Source organism: Dermacentor variabilis, chromosome 9 (genome assembly GCF_050947875.1).
Source record: "Dermacentor variabilis isolate Ectoservices chromosome 9, ASM5094787v1, whole genome shotgun sequence".
In the NCBI taxonomy this organism is placed as follows: Eukaryota; Metazoa; Arthropoda; class Arachnida; order Ixodida; family Ixodidae; genus Dermacentor; species Dermacentor variabilis.
The window spans coordinates 42,151,464-42,166,861 of record NC_134576.1 but is presented as its reverse complement, the minus strand read 5'-3'; the positions used below and the strand labels follow the sequence as shown (position 1 = coordinate 42,166,861).

The 15,398-nt window shown below is 41.4% G+C and overlaps 1 long non-coding RNA gene across 1 annotated transcript; it reads right to left on the bottom strand.

Moving 5' to 3' along the window:
- Nucleotides 1-399: 399 nt before the first annotated feature.
- Nucleotides 400-5,858, bottom strand: LOC142592640 (uncharacterized). Its single transcript, XR_012830754.1, has 2 exons — nt 5,349-5,858; nt 400-3,475 (listed from the first exon to the last, which is right to left on the bottom strand). It is a non-coding gene; the product is annotated as an uncharacterized LOC142592640 (long non-coding RNA).
- Nucleotides 5,859-15,398: the final 9,540 nt, after the last annotated feature.

Genomic DNA, 15,398 nt, shown 5'->3' with positions numbered 1-15,398 from the left:
GATCATCAGTTGTCATTAAAAAGCTGCACAAACAGCCTCTCAACATATTAACAGCGTGGTTATAAACAAACTTCCCAAGAATGCATGGCTGCTGTATAAATAGCTTTCCTAAGGCATTAAATAAATGGTTGCTAAAAAAAGACCGCGAGTTGTGCAAAAAAAAAAAAAAAAAGCTGCTGAAGGATTTGTGTGCAGTGAACATGTGTAAACTGCGAAGAAAACATCACTGGTTGTAATGTAAAACATAAAACTGCTACTTCCAAAAACACTAAATGACAGACTACAAGCAAATATCATGGGTGTCATGTATGTTTCTGCGACGAAGCTGAAAACAAAGCTTGCATTATCCATTTTGTATCTGCAGTGCTTCAAAAACTTTTGTCATAGTTTCCCTTCAGATAACTTGCAATACTTTGTTTACCTGACAAAAAACAGTAGCAAGATGTCAAGGTGTTAGCAGTAGGTTGTTACAAAACATCTGGTCAGTTTCCAGTATTCGAAAATAGCAAATACAGTGAACTCTCACTTTTTTTTGTTATTATGGGGTTTTACGTGCCAAAACCACTTTCTGATTATGAGGCACGCCATAGTGGAGGACTCCAGAAATTTCGACCACCTAGGGTTCTTTAACGTGCACCTAAATCTAAGTACACGGGTGTTTTCGCATTTCCCCCCCATCGAAATGCGGCCACCGTGGCCGGGATTCGATCCCGCGACCTCGTGCTCAGCTGCCCGACACCATAGCCACTGAGCAACCACGGCGGGTAACTCTCACTTGAGTGAACTTCAAGGGACCAAAGGAAATAGTTCACTTAACTGAAAGTTCACTAAACTGAATATTCACTAGACCAACATAAGTCATGGCATACGGAGTCAAAAGTTTGAAGTACAATTCATGGAGCAAAAGACATGGCATCCATAGTGTTAGAAATGTGTGAAATGGAATTTGTACAACAAGTACAAGGTTCATAACAGTTATAATGCTGCCTTTCTCACTTAGAAAAAAATCTGTAATCTTCTTCTGCACTTGTACTTTTAAAGCACAGGAAGTAACAAAACTGTCCAAAGAGTCAATGTTTTTGTACATTTCTTCTGGCACAGCTTGCTGTTGAGACACAAAGTCTCTCAACTTTCCAATGTACCCTACAACCTCAGCTAGAGTTATAGGGCTTGAAACTGGCTCGGCAGTTGCCTCTTCTTCGTCGCACTCTTCTTCAGGACGAACACTGGAAACAATCTCCAGATCTGTCTGTCCAGCACAGGTAATCAGTGCACTGTCACACTGTGCATAGTCTTCAAACAAAGTATTGCTATCGACCTCCAGCTGATGAAAAAAATAAGCCTTGGTCCTCTGAGCAAGTTCGTTCAACTGAAATATTGACTGTTCCGAAATTCGTTTAAGTGAAACATTTTTGCATAGAATCTATAAGAAAACTGCCGGGGATATTTAAAAAGTTCGTTATTCTGAAATATTCGATAAATCGACGTTCGTACAACTGAGAGTTTACTGTAGTGCTTTCTTGAGCACGTACACGAGTAGTTTGTGTGTTACACACTTGTAACACTGGATGTTTTAATGTCATTCAAATCAAACGGCATTAGTGTTGGATGACATTAGTTGGCTGCTACATAGCAATATTTAGCACCATTAGAATTAGATGATTTCCACAATCAAATCAGTTCGAGAAATTCATTCGGCTTTGCACTCGAAGCGAATATATACTCTCCACCCGAGAGAGAAGGTAAAATCTGACATTGAGCATTCATAATTTGAGAAGCATTCATCTAAAAACATAATTTTGCATGTTTTAAGGCCTCTGTCATTTTAACGAAGGAAAAGCTGTATGGTAGGCTGTCACAAAATGCTTTTTACTCTCCCCCTCAGTGGCGTCTTGGTGCTGTCGCTCTACTAGTCGGCCATAATGTAAAAAATCGGGCAGCTGTGTGCATGTGTTTCTGGTGTCTCGAATGGCATTAACAGGACGAGAGCACTGGGGCCAGGTGCAGTGGAGCTCGCAGTGCAAAATACACAGCAACTAACTGCTTTGCCTCCTGCTACTGAGCATTGTTGCTCTACGCTGCCATGTCAGTCATATTTTTTGTGTTAAATTTATCGGCTATGGCTAATAAGCTGGCTAAGCCTTGTCATGGCTTATAGTGGCCAGACAAACACAAACATGTTTATTGTGACTAGATCTGCGATCCTTACGATTTGGAGCTGGATCTGAGAAAACTTTATAAGAAATAGAAGTTTTGTATGCATGTTACTTGCTTGAAGTGATGCCCAATACTTATTTTACAATAAATAAATTGCCTTTTTAGACACTTTACACATACTTCCTACTTTTCTCTTATTTTTAAATATGATCGCCACAGATATCATGACCAAATTACTAACTTTTCCTGCATAGCACCACAATGGGTCGAGTGGCATTAGCTGCACTAGATCTCATTCGAATCTAACAACATTAAAACATCCAGCGTGACAGGGGTATAATCAATTAGTGTTTGAAACGTCAGACTATGCTGCACCAAAACACATCAAATACAAAGACTGTTCCAGAAGTAACGTCCAATTATCATCTATGCAATTTTAACTGCATTTCAGTGTTATAGCACATGACGACATGATTCATAAGTTTGTACATGTTTCAAGATGGCTGACAATTGAGCCAATTGGTATGGTTTGATTTCTTGGAAATGCGCACTATGGGAGCAAAACACACAACGGAGAGAGGAAGATGCCGAAGACAAAAACATGTTTATTGTGACTCGACCTGTGATCCTTACGACTTGGGGCTGGATCTAAGAAAACTAAGACTAAATATTGTCGCAGTCACCAGCGGATGTGTAACTGATCACATGTTCACAAAACGCTAATAAATTCTGAAATTGGAAGATGTGCATTGCGTATGCACACATTGTTCTTTAGTTGTCATCGCAGGCAGCAAAATATCTACAAAGCATCACAATCACCACAACCGTCACCCCAGGTCTAGTCACAATTAACATATGCAAACTTATAAACCTTGTAGTAATGCACTGTAATGATGAATTGCTGTCGCATTGCCACAGATAATCACTAGAAATGAGTTGAAGCCACTGTAACGCAAATAAGACAAACACAAAGAATAGAGGGCAGGAGACTATGCCCATTGTGTGCAGTCCTCTGTTCTTTAGATTTGTCTTATTTTTGCTACAATGGCTTCAACAAATATCAACAAAATTTCACAAGTAATTAGAGATGCATTCTGCAATTTTTTTTTTTTTGTGTCCTTGGCGATTTCCTGTCATTTCGCTTCTCACTTCTGTTGTACTCAGCGCTACTTTTGTATGGCTGGTGACTTGCAGACATTAATCGTTGATTTCTTGGGGCAAGGTAATCAGGTTGTAGCCCAAAACACTGCAGCAATGAATACTGTGCGTCGCCTCCTGAGCACATGACGATTGGCTGATGCCATGCTCTGCAGGCCATCTATAAATCAGCACCAAGTTGAAAGGATATAAACAAAGCCAGTAGCAAGAAGTGAAAGGCTAAAAAGTAAAGAGGGGGAAGAAATGGTTGTGTCACTCTGCGCCGCCATTCGGGTGGACCACCTACACAAATGACGACGTGTACTAGAGCCGACATTTAAGAACATTTTCTTTACCTCCTCAAAAGGAGAGAGAGAGGATTTATTATAAGAGAAATGCCTGGTGTTCTAACTTACTGCTTATCCTCGTGTTCAGATAGGTGTCTTAACTTGAAGCCCATGCTTGACTTGATCTAGGCGAGCCTGACGTGAACACGTCAGGTGTCATTTAGTACAAGTCAAGCATAATATTGCAACAGCTAATGCATCACTGCTTCAAATTATAGTCAAAACTGCAAACTTTTACCGAAAAGTTCATGAGCAATGATGATAGCTTCCTCAGAAGTTTGTCTTATCTATTTGGTTGCTGGAAGTATTTAATAATTTTGAACTAAATATCTTCATTACTTCCTGCGGTGGCAAGTCAATGGTCAGAATGCAAAGAGAAAACAACCCCAGATTTTCTAAAGCGGTATCTGATCTCAAAAGTGTGTTTTGCCTAGAAAAGCAGTTTTGATGTTTCCGATAGCTCACTACTAAGCTCTTTGATATGTCTTTAGAAGTAGCGGCACAACAGAAATGCATACATTCCCATTGGGGTGAAATGGGTATGACGCAGCCAAACTCCCTTGAGCAATTTTACGAGGGCAATTTACTGGCCATATATCTCTAAATCTGAGGCCATGATGTCAGTACTCCTCGATCGGACGGCGGGCAGCTAGACTCCAAAAAGGCAAAGTAGTTGTTATGGTGACCACAAAATCACTAAATTGATCTAATTTCTCACTAAATTGCCAACACTGCTGCAGACATTCTACATATAGCTTTTCCTGCCATCTGAGATCCTGTTTGTGGTTGTTAGGATGACAGTCTCTAAAGCCATAGGAATGAGCGAGTTAAGCGAAAGCAAAGAACAGTTGCCTTAAAATTCAAGCATGCCAAAGGCTATAATACAAAGAGGAGAAACAAACCTTATTCATACACATGCACTGGAAAAAAGTGAAATCTCCTTGACCTTAGCTTCAATATCTTCAGATGACTTTTCGAACTTGATATTCCCATTGTAATGATGTCAATCGCCTTCTACCGTGATGGTTAGCAGTGTCTGGCTTCAGTTAAAGATTCTCATTGTGCTAAAGCTAAATGGCTGAAACTTTCCGCCAGGCTTTACAGAACCTAGGTCTTGAAACTGGTGCCACGATGACTGCCATGTGAACCAACTAATGAAAGAACAGTGGGACGGCTTGGTTGCTTTATCTGGCGAATTCGTGTAGCTCCACGATGGCAATGGTAAATTAAACAAGCCTATCATCGGTGCCCGAGTACATGCCAAATTGCATCATTTAGTGACACTCTCAAAATAAAATACCTAAGGTCGTTTCCTGATAGACAGTGTCCATGGAATCACTCCGATGCTGAGTTTGTTACTTCGAATGTTCGAAAGTCACTCCCAACCTCAGCTTTTAAGGAATTCAAGGAGCAAACTTATCTTTAAGGAGTTTTAGGGTCCCTTCGATCTCGTTTTCTAAATTCAAGTGTTATTAAGGGTTTCAAAGAGATTCACGAACCCTGCGATCGAGTGTAGGTTCGCATGTTCATGGAAGCACCGTCTACAGATGTGTGGAGAACGTATTGTGGTCTCGCGTTCTTTCACTGAAACCACCGTGCATTATCGAGCTCACACGAAGCGATATTACTCTTCACACGCCATGGGCACAGTGGGCTGCAATGTGACATCTGCAGGCGCTACAGTGATGGATGGTACTGCCTGCTTACCTCGCAGACGGAGGGATGACAAGGTCAGTCGTTTTTCTGCCATTTCGGAATATCACGTGCGGAACTTGGTCGATGCTGTACTTATGCTTCTCAGTCAACTGTACCCATACACTACGATTGTAGGACGATAAGGATGCAGGCGATCAGTGTCGCGCAGTACGGGAGCTTCTCTGTTGTCCTGCTTCGTCCGTGGTCTATGCGTAAATGTACGAAAACTGCTAGCTGCGGCCGACCCGCTCACCTTTGCGCGAAATCGCCCCGGGGCCCTCGACGGCAGTATGCTATCAGGCTCAGCCATACGTTGGCTAGAACTGCGCTAGCGCTCTAGCTGTAGCCACTGTACCGGTGCGTACAACTCTAGAACTTCCTCAAAGGTTTCCCCAAGCGCCGTGGTTTCTCGTTCACGTTTCAGCTGCTTCCCGACAGCGACATATTTGAGTCCTGCGATGTTGATGTTCATCGGGCTGTCCCATTTAGAATGAATCGCTCTCCAAAACACAGGCGCACACACATACAAGTAAGGCAGCGTTCGCCTCGCGTCATGCCTCGTGCAGAGGTTGGTTCTGTATAGTCTTGTAATAAAGGCGCGACAGCGGCAAGCGATGCGATGGAGATGGCTGTCGCGTTCGCTCGTCGCCTACACGTTGCCTCCTACAGCTTGAGCAAAAATGCCAATCGCGACCGAGAAATCCGATCCCGATTGGGCTGGATCGCGATTGAAAGTGCGCCCGTACTAGGCCCTCTTCCATAAAGCAAACGCAATAATGGTATTTAAACTTTCTTATTAATTTACTTTTCTTCTGTTTTGTGCACATTTGCGTGTGATTTGGCTATGCCGCGCTTGGCGACCTGTTCCGAATGGGACAGCCCGATCAACATCCCAGCAGTATCTCTCAAATCAATCTCAAATTCAAATCAAATATGTCGCTGTCTGTGGGTAGAGGTGCTTGTGATGCCAATGCTGGCTGCCCCTGACAGGCTGATTAGTTTTGTGCGTTTATGTATGGACCGAGAACGAAAAAAAAAAAAAACTGAGACGAGGTTTTTGATTCTGCTTCACATTAGCTACCTGCGCCCATGAGGTGTTCTGTGCGGCGCCCTTGTCTTTCTACATTTGTAGTGTGTGCTCGCTGCACCGGGAACAGTTGCTCGAGGCAGGCGATGCGGTCATGTAATGTGCAAAACCATAGCCGCCTGCGTGTGCAGTGGCAGAAACTTCAGAATAGCACCCAATGGGGTACTGTTCCAAAGGGAAAAGAAAAGCTGTCCTTGTCATCGCGTCATCTATGGTGTAAGGCAGCTTCACCGTAGCGTTTGCAGACTGTCATTGCATTCCTTCCGTAACGCCACAATAAGCCCATGTTGCGTAAAGCTCGATAATAATGGCGGTGTGAGTGAAAAGCAGGTTATTGTTGTGGGCCAAGATAAGCCTCAAAGGGTGTAAAGAGTGTTTAAATCTCCTCCACCAATCTTCCAATCGCCGCTTACTAATCTCTGCTGCGGACATGTTTACTTTCCCCCTGCTCTCACTGAACCCGAGGGCTACAAGGAGCTCGTCAGAGATGCCTAAATCGACCGCTCGGCAGATGTCTTCACATTCTAATAAAACATACTAGCTTTGCCGCAGCAAGCACATGCTTCTTTTTATATTTCGCTTTATAAGTGCGTGTTCTAAGGCATCCCTATCTTGCTTCAAAAAGTAATGAGCTTCCCTTTGAGTTGACATAAATTGTTTCTTTCCTGATTTCGTTTTTTCCACAAGTAGTTACTCATGACAAGTTTCTTTCAAGTGCCGCCACCCATGAGATTATTTCAGCCTCTCTGACTTTCCGCTTGACGTTCTTTGTTGCTGTGTTGCTCACCATACAGATCGCATACTTGCTGGTAAGCTTCCTAGTTCTTTTCCTCCACTCTGAATCAATGTTTTTCTTATACAAATACCTGAAAACACTCCCAGCCCATTTACTTTCTTCCATATTCCTCAGTCGCTATTCATAATCAATTTTACTGTGAGCTTCTCTCACTTCAAAGCTTGTCCAGCCCATATCACACTGCACAGCTTCACTTATAGTCTTCCTGTGAGCACCCAATGCGAGGCATCCTGCTGACCTTTGGTTGCCATCGAGTCCTGATAGTAGCCCTCATTTCAAGCAAACTCATTTCCAAATGTAAGTCCTGGAACCGTTAAACCTTGTCACATACCCTGGAACACCTAGTACTTATTGTATCCCCATAGCGTACTCCGTTTCATTATGGCCGCATTTCTCTTCCCCTTTGCTGTTGTTTTTCCTGCATTTCCCTATTTCTATTGCCTTCATTTGTCCATATACCAAGGTATTTATACTCTTTCACCTGAGGTATTTCCTGGCCCTGAATTGACACTGTCTGTTCACTGTTTTAGAGCGCAGCTCTTTGGCGTCCGTTCCTGGGTTTCGCGTCGTCGTCGGCGTCGTCGTCGGCCTCGTAACCAGCTCCGCCCCCCTTTCATCCCCCCAGCGCTAGCAGCGACCGACTGATACCGCTGGATGCTGCTGACGCCGCTAGAGAGTCAAGATAACGTGACTGCATAGAACACCGTCGCCGCCATGCAGAAAGAGGAGGAAAGGGTCCCCCCCCCCCTGTTCTTGTGTGGCGGATAGCTGGGGTTGACTCACTATCGCCGTCAGCGGCATCAGTCAGTCGCTGCTATCTCTTCCCTCCTCCCTTTATCGTGTTGTCCGCTTGCTGCGCGCGCTTCTGCCCCCATCGTTTGCGGCTGGGTGTACACGCCGCCCCCCTCCGCTTCCGCTTACTGCTGGTTGCTCTCGACGGCGGCGATGAGCCTCCGCTTCGGCGGCGCGAACTGCAGGGTCTTCTCGGCGGCGGCGATGAGCTTCTGCTTCAGCCTCGCTTACTGCTGGTTGCTCTCGACGGCGGCGATGAGCCTTCGCTTCGGCGGCGCGAACGGCAGGGTCTTCTCGGCGGCGACGCTTAGCCTCTGCTTCCCCCACGGCTGTGACAACCTCGCGAGGCACTTGTATAGATCTCGTCTTTGAGAATCAAGCATTGGTGTACCAAGTCGAACATATATCAGTCTATTTCTCCGACCACAAAGCTTCCTTCATGACTGTCAAGAACTGTTAGTGGAGTCTTTGTTAAAGGAATACGTGTGAAAAATAAAAAAAAAATTATGTGATAGCGCATACATGTGTTGCTCGATTTCTTTGCCTCAATCTATCCAAAAGGTGAAACAGCTTATTTGCTGCGCTCAAATTTCGCATTAGGAAGTAACGTAATCGTCGGTAATTTTTTATTTTCTTTATTTTTTTTTATTGGAGATACCTTTGAGTGAGAGATAGTATACAGGTAGCCGCGTCCTTCCTTTTTTTTTTATTGAATAACACAACACCTAATTTTTTTATGCTAAAATTGAGGCGTAAATTCTGGCCTTCCTGTGAACAGATATTAGCCAGACATTGCAAATCACTTAGCTTGTTAGCTAGCAACACAATGTCCTCTGCATAAAACAAACTTTGAAGATGTTGCTGTACTACTGTACCGGGCTGTTTGTATGCGAGATTAAACCCGATATTACTTCCTTCTAGCGCCCTCTCCATCTTCACCATGTACATCATAAACAACAGTGGGGATAAAGGGCACTCTTGCCTCAGTCCCTTGTTGATATCAACTTTCTCCTTGCTTCTCATCCCTTCCCATTCAATGCAAAAAATATTTTTTCAATAAATATCTCTCAAAAGCTGGATACAATCATTGCCCGAACCTTCGCCTTCCAGAATATCCCACAAAATGTTGCAGCCTATGTTGTCATATGCTCCTGTAATGTCTAAAAAGGCCACATATAACGGTCTCCTTTTTACTCTTGACATTTCAATACACTGAGTAAGGACAAATAAGTTATCCAGCCACCTACCTATTCTCAAGCCATTCTGAAGTTCTCCCCAAAATGCCATTATTCTGTGCCCATGATGACAGTTTTAATTTACTTGCTTGCATTGCTAACCTGTATATTACCGATGTAATGGTCAGCGGTCTATATAAGTGAACTGGCGCCCCCTCGTGCAGGCAGTGGTTACTCAAAGCTCTAAAGCCATCTAATGCACAAAAAATTCGGCAGACAACGCTACTGATTTTCTACGCAATGACAGTGACGGTAATGACTGTAGTGATGGCAGCTACCTGTCTTGCAGTGATGATGCGCTGTGTCCTAGGTCAGGCAAGGTGATGTCTCCTTTTGAGAATTTTGTCAGTGCCAGCGATAGTGTTGAGCTCTGCAGGTCACTGAGCGGCAACAACTGTTACAGTTATTGTAATGCTGAAGTAGTCTGTCAATTACGACATACTTCAAGCATCACAAAATATTTGAATCCATTCATTTTTTTGCCGTTTACTATTTCAGCTCAGCGTTTTTGATTATTCGACCAAAACTTGTGCTCCCACCAGGTTTGAATAAAGCGTTGACTAGTAAACTGCTTAGGGTACTCTGAGGCTAGTAAATTTTTCTAATATTTTTGAACATTTTATCGTATCTTAATATTGTTTTTCTATATTTGGGGTGTCGTGAGTTTCAATATATCAGACATAATGATGTAAATAAAAATTTGTGGAGACTATATCACTAATGTTGGCACGTGTGCTTAAGATGATTATCAGATATGACTAAGGTGTTTTCTTGCCAAATGTGACTTCATTTTGAAGTTAGATTGTACTGTAATTGATTCTTTTGTTGTTGTTTTTCTTTATTTCCTCTTGTATGTTCTTTGGCATACTGTGATCAATTTGTTGCTTTACTCGGAATTGTGCCCTGTGTCACTCGCACTACATAAGTGAATTTTTTTGTTTTAATAGTAATCTTACATCACCCAGCAAGTTGCCGTTGATCATGAATGCAAGACAAGTGAGTGGACTGCACTTCTACAACTGCAAGGGCATGTAAACATTGACATGACTACATGTAAATGTACAAATGAACCTTTTCCAACTTGCATTCCCATATACAGTGACAAAATAAAAAATAATAGGAAGGTAGAAAGCTTTCTTCACGCATTAACACTCCTTTCCTTCACACCATACTAATTGTAAACTGCTTCACTGGCAGAAACGCTGTTTATCCCATTCAGGCAGCAACTTTGAGTGTTCACAATTGAGTTTTGATGGAGTTATTGCATCTTTAGCAATAAAAAACATGCAGCAGCACAACTGATTAAGAATTGTTAATTTCCTGTGAGTTTTGTTCGGTATACAAAAATGGACTCCATGCCTAAACTCTCAATAATACTTGGGTGCTGGAGCAGTACAGACTATTTCACATGCAATTTTGCTCTAAAAACAGGTGAATTGTATAAGAAATTGCAGCAATGAAAATTGTTTCAGCCAAAAGCAAAAAATAATAGAATCCAGTACACATTGACTTGGCTGTTGTAGCAAAGTGCATGTGTCGAAAACATTTTCGCTGACACGCTTTTGTTTGTCCGACATGCCTAGTGCATTTGCTGATAAAATTTGAAGCACAGTTCCATTCACAACTGCCAATGTCTTAAGATGCATGTGAAACATTTTGAACATAGTTATTTTCACTGGTGCTTTGTCTTTTGAGGCGTCTTGACATGTACATTTGTGCACGAAGCATCCAAATGAGATTTGCAGGGTACCACTGCTTCAGCAATTTTTTCCTTTTGAGTTTTATTGCTTTGGTGCAGTGAAGTAATAAATTGTGTGATGGGAGCTTCTGAACAGAACAATGTGCTAGAAATGTGGTCACATAGCTTTTCAGTTAAGATGCACTTGTTTTTGATCGCAGGTGGGGACCGATGACATAATAGCTTGTTTGGACTGTTGCCAGCAGTGGCTGGAATCACTCCACTAAAATATCAGTGTAAAATCAAACTTCACGGCAGCCATATTGCTATGCGTCGTTTTATTTTTGCTGGTGTCTCTATTTGTACTGGATTATCAGTTTTATCGAGTTGCTCAATGAAAAATGCACATACTGTATAGAATTTGTACAAACATTGCCACCAGAGAAGACCTGTTCATTCAAATTAAGCATGCTTTGCAAACAGCGTTCTAGATTCTCAGTTATACACAAGCATCAGGGATTGCTTGGGAATGTGTGATGACTTAGGGGTGCATGAAAAGTAATTTTTTAGACCTACTAATCGAATGTAAATCAAATGGTATCAGAAGCGAATCAAGGTGAATTGAATACCAAATACTTGTCAAATAGCTTTCTTTTTTTAATAATGGTCACCTGTTTTTGCATTTAATAGAAACTAATGTTCACATCTTAATTCATATTCATAACGCTGGCTAGTTTCTGTCATATTATTTCACGTTATGAAGCATTGTTCATCAAAAATGCAAATTAAGCATTACGAACAAATAAATAGTTTGCATACACAGAATTCTTTGGAGATAGCAAATTATCACTTAATACTCTGTAAAGTCTGGCTCCTTGAGAAATGTAGCCTGCTCCATTATAGTACTTTGCTACAATTTTATGTTTAATTGCACACAGTTGACATTTTGAAATATTAGAAAGCTATTTGAAAGATAACTGTGTTTATTTACAAATAGTGGCCATTTGATTTGAAGACTGAATTTGATTTGATTTGTTATTCGAAACTTTCAATTATTTACAAAGCCCTTATGATAAGTGATGTATAAAAAGCCGATCAACTTCATCCGTGAGATCAGATTCGATGACCATACTTGCTGCTGCTGTTGCATCTCGAGTGTTGCTTGCTTTTCTAGGCACAAGCTTGTTCTGTGAAGAGTGAGATTCATAACTTACCCTTTTTGTGGTTGTTCAGTTCTTTGCCATTAGTACAATGTCACGTCTGGGCAATTGACCAAGTATGGCAACATAAGTGTTACAGCATTGTATGCAGGACAGCTATTTAGCATTTCTATTCAACAGAAATCAAGTCGAGAGAGCTTATTATTATTCTTGAGAAAGTAATACATGTAGGTATATATAGGTGCATCCTCATAACTCATGTAAGAGTTGTGACGGATGATCTTGTAGTAAACATAAAAAATAAATATGCAATGAGCAAACTTATGGCAAGAAAAACAAACAAAAAGAGGTGAACTACATTATTCATGGATGCATTAGCTGAACATGTACTACATACAGCACTTGGTCTTCCATGTAGCTGCATTGAAAAAAATGTGTTTATTGACTTTTGTTTCCTTTAAATCGAATGTTGTGATGGATTACTCAAATTCTGTTTGCAGTAAATGTATTTGTGGAGTGTGACTGTTCATCAATACATTACCTAAGTGAGTATGTGATAATTGCAAATGGCACAAACAAGGGACAATTACCAAGTAACCATGTGTCGTTTTTAATTTAGATGTTCTTGCTTTGACATTTTGGCAGTGCCCTAGCAGTGCCAGTCACCTTGGATAGCTCTTCAGAATAGTGGCTAGCCGGGCTTGTTGGTACGAGCACATTCTTTTGCAAACAGCGCCAATAATGGGACACGGAAAGAGGCACACAGCACAGGTGCTGCACCATTATTCAAATGAAACGCAAAGTTAAATGAATAAAAAAAACGACAGGCGCCGGCAGGTTTGACATACGATGTGCAGAACAATTTCGCTCAACCTGTGCACAGCTCGAGAGAGTATTGCTTCGGAACTTCCTTGCCTAACTTTATCAAAAGTGACCCCAGTAAATTCTGGAATTATATCAGCGAAAAGAAAAGACCGGTATCACATGTGTCAGTCGACGGAATCAACGTAACCGATCAGAGAGCCATTGCTCAGCATTTAAATGAATATTTTCAGAGCATGTTTAACACTTCCATTTCAAACTGTGCATGTAACACGACAGTCTTTTCACGTGCAGATGCGCCCTTCGTTTCTTATCCTGGTGTGGTATCTATGTCACTAAATTTGGAAACCAAAACTTCATGCAGTCCTGACAATATCTCAAACGTATTCCTACGACGATATGCTTTACCTCTTGCTAAATTTTTGGTTATTATTTTTCGCACTTCTTTGCTGACTTCACAGCTACCCAGCGATTGGAGGACAGCCCGAATCGTACCCATACTTAAAAAGGGAGACAGCCTGACACCAGGCAATACCGTCCTATTTCACTAACTTCGCAATGCTGTAAAATTATTGAAAATATCATAGCTACTAGCATAACAAACTTCCTCAAGGAATGCTGCATATTGACCAAATATCAGCATGGATTTCGGAAAGGATTATCAACCGTAACTCAACTCGTCACATTATTTCATTCTCTGGTACTGACCCTCAATAGACACTGTAGGATAGATACGCTTTTCTTGGATTTTTGCAAAGTTTTCATTAATGTTCCTCATAGTAAACTCATTTTCAAACTTCAAACAATAGGCATTCGACATATACTTGTTTGGATTTCAGCCGACTTGAATAATCGCAAACAATGTGTTGACATAGTGGGTGAACACTCGGGCTGTCTTCCGGTCACATCCAGTGTACCTCAGGGCAGCGTGTCAGGCCCTTTGCTCTTTATATTGTATATTGTTGATGTTGTTTGCCCTGCTGTAGGCATAAGATTGTTTGCTGATGATTGTGTTTTGTTTAAAGAAATTAGTTCCACTAACGATTACAGCGATCTCAACACTAGTCTGGAAAATATACATCTGTGGTGTGTAAAATGGGTAATGACCCTTAGCTCGAGCAAATGTGTCTGCCTTCCAGTAACTTGCCAAAAAAATCTGCTGTCATATGCCTACATATTAGGGTCTTCATCATTACAAGTAAGTTGCTATAAATATCTCGGTGTAACACTCACTTCAAACCTGTCTTGGAATCTTCATACTGATAATGTTTGTTCATCTGCGTTCCGCAAGCTTTGTGTCCTTATAAACATAAACTTAAACTGCTCCCACTAATGTTAAGCTCCTCTGCTATACTGCTTTTGTACAGCCAAGACTGGAATATGCATGCATTATATGGGATCCTCATACTAAGCACAACATTGATTGTCTAGAAACATATTCAGAGAAAGGCAGTTAGATTTATTTTTAATAAATTTTCAGCATTAGACGCACCTTCTGGTTTGATGCAAGCAAACGGCATTCCCCTATTACAGGCGCGGAGGCAAAAATTTAGATTAGAATTGCTTTACCAACTCTTGGAAAACAAACTAGCGCTAGATGCATTAACATATTTGTCACCCTTAACTAGCAGGCCCACCCGACACCACAATAAAAACGCTCTAACCCCATATTTTGCTCGCACAGACCTATTGAAGTTTTCTTATTTCCCAAGAACCATTAGCAAATGGAACTGCCTTATCAAAGCAAGTGATCAAACTGTGAAGTAACCTTTCTGAGCCTGTATTATTGTTGCTGTTTCTTTTGTATTTATATCGGCCACTCTGCTTGGACCACGAGTCCGCAGTATTGTATAAACAAAAAATTAAAATAAAAAAGTTGATCATCGTTTTCTTTGTTCTTTCTGATAACCACACACATTGAACCCCACTGTATTATGCATTCCCTATTTTTGTGTTAAGCTACCCTGTAATATTTAGGAATTAATATGTCGATACTTTGTTTGATACTATTTCATGTGGCCCATGATCATACGGTCTACGTATGCATGTCCATTCTAAATGCTGGCTGTTATTGTGCATTTTCGTATGGAGGCTCGGTCTGTTTATGGTGACTTGTTCAAGCTGTGTGACCAGTGTGATTTCATTCATACATATAAGGATTGCGTAGCACCAGCTTATGGTGCCTTGTTGTGAAATATGCGTTATTAGTGTTCTGTATACTGTGAAATGTTTCAGTTATGGGCTCCTTTATATTCACAGAGGTGCTGACTTTATTACTGGTTCCCTCAGTAATGCTGGAAAGTTTACAATGGCACCCTGTGGGCCACAGCTGTAATTAACCTGCCTCTAACAACTTATTGTCACAGTGCACCAAGCATAGCTGTGTACTCTGTCTGCTTATGACATTCTCTGACTGAACAGTTCACTTGAAATCAGATTGTGAATGTTTTGATTATGAGCAATGCATTTTCGTATTTTCACCTTACATTTTT